Consider the following 6,000-nt stretch of genomic DNA (forward strand, 5'->3'; position numbering starts at 1 on the left):
CCATCATCACATCTTATATGAACTGAAGGGAAATAAGGCTGGTGTTTCTTTCCAGAGTGATAATGGGATTTTATACAGAAATTCAGGAAAGCTAAAATAGTAAAATTTTTAATTCAGAAGCTTATGTGAAACATGATTTTTATTTATTTGAACATATGTAATTTTTATGAATATAATTCACCCGCGCCTTGAAGGCAGATGGCACTGGTATTTTCAGAGATTTCCTTCAAATCGTAATAAACACATCTGTGTACTATTTTTTTCCATGTCAACATCATGAGATAGAAAAAGATACATTAATCCTGTTACATGGTAAATTAAGCAATAAGCTAAGGGCATTTCCATTCTCTAATAAACCAATGAATATTTCTGGTTTGGACTCCTTATTCTGGAAGTTTTCAGAATAGTAGAGGTATAGAAAGCAATGAGAATGGAGCTGCAGAGATTTAGATCTTTAATTTTATTGAAGTGGACTATGTTTGGGTGTGTTTTCAATTTCATGTATTTCTCTTAGAGAGCTCATGGCTGTCCATCTTTTCAGCTTTAAAAATAAGGCTCTGTTTCAAAGGTGCGTGGTTGATTCTGACAAGTGGATGCATGTTACAAAACTTGCACTTTCTGCTTCAGAAGGATGATTAAGTGCCTCCTACTTAGATACAGAGACTGCTCAAGGCAGATTAATTAGCCTAGAAAAGAATTCTAAAACTACTTTTTCTTCTTATCAATTTCCCATGAAGACTAATACTGGCTTTATTCCTTACAATGACTTACTGCTTTGTGGATAGCAGTAAACTAAAAAAAAGACCAGAGTTACTCTAGTGATTTAGTCCGTTGTAAAAATATTTAGAAAGTGTCTCTTAGTTCATAATTGTTTTTAAAAAAAGGCGATTAAATTCTAATATACCTTCTCAAATTTGATGTTATTTTCTCAGCATATTCAACAACCTGTGAACAGTAGAAAATGGAGATGGAATCCCCTCATTACCTATTGCCCTTGGAGAGGTGCTTTCTCTGAACATGTGTAATACATCCTGCAATTTGAATTCAATTTAGGAAAAAGAGTTATTGAGATAAAAAATTACATAATTCATGTTTTTCTACTTGTGTACTCTTGGAAAATATGTTTTTTCTTTTTGAGATTTTTAGAATTAAGTGTTTCCAATAATACTCTGCTAGATAAAGCAGGTTATTGTATCTTCAGAATTATTATTTTTAAAAAATAGATCCCTATACATAAACATTTATTATAAATCGTGATTGAAATGGAAAAGTAACTACACTAGCAGATCTCAACATTAAATATTCACCCTGGCACCTATAAAAATTACTGGAGTAATGTCAAGGTAATTTATAACCAGTCTTCCAAGTTTTCTGTAACAACTGACTGGACAAATTACAGCCCGGTTGAGCCAGAGACTTGTCTTTCTGATATATAAGTAATGAGAAAGGTTTCTTTGGAGGAGTTATACTGTTCTGACTCAATTTCCTGTGCAGTTTATGACACAAATAGTGTAAACACTGATTATGCAAGGTTTTCTGTATTCTAGATTTTCTATCGTAGATTGGAGCCAAGTGAGGAGTGAAAGGAGAAGAATGAGAGAAGCAGAAACTGTAATCTGCTGGAGGATTTCTAAAGCTGAGTTTGAATTTACACTAGACAACAAACCAATGAATATTCTAGAAATTGGACTGATGGTCTTGGTTTCTCTCCCAAAACTTTTGGGAGAGAAATTGTTGCTATATTGCACCTGAATGGGGCAGACTTGTTTCTTTTACAGCTAGTAGTCATCTGATCTGATGATCTAAATAGCCCCAAAGCATATAACGTCCTCTGCACACTCTTATATGAAGGAAAATATCTAGGAAGGACATTGTGTATAATATTTAATTGTGTAAATTGTATATATATATACACAATTGTAAATTGTAAAAGTCTAAAAGTGCTTTTTGTTACCTCAGGAATAGCCTTTCCTTCTCTTCTCCAAAAGTGAGAAGTGGACAGTGCTGAAGTCCAGGGGGCATTGGTACTCTCTGTTGAGTGTGAGGTGCCTGGTTAATTTGTTCCAATATGCTCAGAATGAGAATGATTCATGAATTCATTGGAGTTTCTGCCTGAGTGTCTCTCTTGCACATATTCACACAGGCAAGCCAATGTGCACGTGACTGGCTGTAGACCCACTGGCTTAACCCTGCACTGCCATAAGCTGTTTCAATGGGAGTTAACAAAAAAAATGAGTTTAGTTGATATTGGTAACATTTTAAATGTTCTTATAGCTAATAGGTAAGTTAGAGTTACAGTTATAGCTATAAAAAAAAGTTACAGATAATAGGGAAATAGGTTGCTTTCAAATGACCAAACCCTGATAGTTTCTAAACTTTTTTTTAATCAAATGGTGCAATTCTTTATTCAAGTAAGTTACAGTTCTTAGTTCAACAACTAATGCAAAAATCAGCCATAATAAGTGTACTAACCTTCTGTTACAGGACCAATTTTCACATTTGAAGTTTTCAGTCAGATACTGCAATAACATTTTAAACATTGCCAAATTCTTCATTTACAATTTTTTTTCACTAGCACAGCAATAGCAGAAATTATTTATCTTCTTATTTGAATCACCATTTAAAAATGAAAAAAAACCCACCAACAAAACAACAAAGATAGAAACAATTACAAATTCACTTCAACAAAGTGTGACAATATAAAAGGAAAGCTACAATAACAAGATGATAAGCAAGATAGATACTGAAATTGAAATTATCTGTCTTTGCATTCTTCTAAATAGGTATTTGAATTAGTAATTGTTTTAGTAAAAGAACTGAATGAGAGAAGTTATAGTAAAGGACTCTGAAAAATTAAAAAAATATGGATAAGAGTTTACACAGAAAATATATTTATTGCTTCTTAAAATGAAAAAGATGGTTGTATTAAAGGATGGTGCCAGGCAGAAGATTTTAAGTAAATAATCTGAATTATCCCTGAAAACTTTCACTGTGAAACTTGTTCATGAAGCTGTGGTGTTTAAAAGAATAAATGGAAATCATAGCTGGATTAAACAAATTAGTTATGAAATGCAGGCCAGGCAGAGCCATAGTCTTATTTCTGTGACATGAAAGGAAAGAGAAATGAAAAAATGTTTCTGTATTTTTCCTTATTCATATATTACCAATTATTTGCTACTAGCTCTCTTCAGAAACAAGACATAGGAATATTTGCACCTATCATTACAGCTGTTGGATTACCTAGGAGAAAAGAAACTAGGTATGTCTGTCCAAACTTAAACAGTTTTCATACAAGGAGAGATTACAGGACTAGGTTCCTTATAATTCTGAGGGAGATGATGGGCATGAAAATTTACACATGTGTAATGCCATTGGTGAGATAGGAAAAAGCCCATTTTTCATCTAACACTGTAAAAATGGCTCAGAAAGTAAATCAGATCTTATTTTTGAACCCTTTTGACAGCTGTTAGATTACAGCTAATCCTAAAAGAAATGGAGATGTTAAATCAGGCTTTCAGAAATTTATGAAAACACCATGAAATGCCTGTTATGCATCTGTCTATCTATTTTGGGACAAGGATTGTTATTTTTCTTATGCAAGCCCACAGTGGACATTATGAGAATACACTGGCATAAAATAGTAAATTTTATTGAGAATGTTCCATTAAGAAAATGAAGAAACTTTCTGAAATAAATAATTTGGCTCACATCAAAAAAGCCTGTATGGAAGAAGCGCACAAAAATTAAAGAACTTGACGGCTTTCTAAAGAAGCAAAGCTTATTCCAAAAAAACAGTTGTCTTCATGATAAAGAATATGAATTTTTTAATTTATTGAGTGTAGTCTCTAGGGACATTAAGTTTAACATACTGAGCAATTTCTTATGATGAGAACAGCCAAGCACTGAATTAGGACTGCATAGAAATGTAATGTAATTTCAGCAATGAATGAACTTTAAAATCACTCCTGACAAATGTTAAAAATGGTGCATTTAGACTTGATCCTGGTTTAAAGAAATAGGATGGACTGCATGATCTTTCCCATTCCTTTTCAACTCTACTATTAAAAATGTCTATTATTTTATAATTTAATGAGAGTATCTAACATTTACTCAGCTTCAGTTTTACACAGTGCTAGAGGTTAGATAAGAGAACTGAGATCCCTCAATCCCAAGTGAAGAGCCTGAACATCCTGATTAATAGTTGCCAAGTCCTGTAAACCTGTAAGCCTGAGGATCACACAGGTTTCTGAAGAGCCATGAGATCCTTATCTGTGTGTGCTGCAAAGATATGAAGCTGTTCAGGCATCCCAATGCAGGCAGACAAGTGACTGCTGTGTCTCAGAGAGAGACATTAGCAAGCTGCAAGTTAAAGCTGATGTAAGTCACCATTGGCAAGGTAGTCACAGAATAAGGAATTTTTGTGCAAGCAGTTTACCTTGCTTCTCAGACAGTGCACAGCTATTTCAGGAACACAAATGCTGTGACAATGCTGTCAGATTTGACATGACTGCATGCTGTTTACCTCCCCATAAGACAAATATGAATCTGAAAATGGAGTAGTTCTTGATCTCTCTTGCTTGAAAAATGCACGCAAATGAATGTGCTCTGAAAATATCTGTTCTGCAGTCTCTGATCTGAGTTCGTGATACACCACATGCATTTGATGTTCAATCCAGGCACACAGTGCCTCTCACCTATTTATACACCCTTCAGATAAGTGCAAAAGCTAGCAAAGGAAAGCAAGCAAACTCAGTAAGTCTACATATGCATTTCTCTTCTTTTAAAAAATGTGGAGTTTGTGGACTATTATCTCCAAATAGCCCTTCAGTTTACAGGAGATCTGGCCAGAATACTGTTTGCCTCTGAATGCTTCAAGCCCACATCTCCACCTCCCTAGACAGAGGTGAAACTTAAGATCATACACTACTCTCAAGACTCCCTTTTGAAATATTTCCGCTCTTCAACAGCATGAGGAAATGAAAAAAATCCTGGCTTCACTGAGTGGTTGGAGGAATTCTGCTGTCCATTGTGTATGCTTCAAGGACAGGGTAAATTGATTAGTGAAGAACTGAGAAGAGAAAGAGGTTTTAAATACCAGTTCTCTATAGAAATGCCTGGCTTTGTGTTACAAGTGGGGCCCACTACAATAAACTGATGTGTATTTTTATTCTGAAGTCCTAAGTTAGAAACTTTTACAGTAAAGCAGATATAGTAATTCTGCTCAGCTTGTTTTTAGGTTGTATGTCTGAATCTTGGCAAATTGTTGCTGAACATACTTGTTATGTTTCCCTCTCTGAGACACCTTGCTACATAAACAAAGTAGGGAGCCAATGCATTTAGCCAAAAGATCTGGAGCCAGCTGTGGAAACCAGGCATCTAGGAATGTAGGCAATATCTACTCAACAGTCATTGTCAGTGGGGTTTATGGATGTGGCTCTTGTCCTGAGCTGATGGGCTTATTTCATATGCTTCACTTTCCATGTAAGGTATTGCTTCTATGTGTAGAAGCAATTTCAGTGAGTTTTCTCAGCTTCCTATTGGTGAACATTTGCCAAGACCATAGGCTGGCTCTGCAATTTATTGGTCCTTGAAATGGACCTTGTCCTATCCCTTCTCTATATTACTGAGAGCTATCTAGTGATAGCTAGATTTCTCCTCTGGGGTAATGTGGAGGAATATAAAGTCAGAAAATAAAGATAGTGCAGGAGGTAGTCTCACGCCTGAGGAGTTACAGCCGTACTAATCACCAAAGAGTAGGAACAAGCCTGCTCTTAACAGGCCACAGCTGTGTCCAGTAAGAAGATGAGCACTACAAAAGAGTGGATTAGCTGGTTGAGGAGAGAGTTGGAGTTTGTTGGCCGTGCTGTGAAGAAGAAGGAGTCAGTGCTGTGAGGAGCCGCTCATGAGAAATCACTGAGAAGGTATAGAACTTTTGCAATAGGATGACAACAGGGAAAGAAAACATAGAGGTTGTAAACATCAAATAAAGCTATTTTTATT

This window comes from Serinus canaria, chromosome 4, assembly GCF_022539315.1.
Source record: "Serinus canaria isolate serCan28SL12 chromosome 4, serCan2020, whole genome shotgun sequence".
In the NCBI taxonomy this organism is placed as follows: Eukaryota; Metazoa; Chordata; class Aves; order Passeriformes; family Fringillidae; genus Serinus; species Serinus canaria.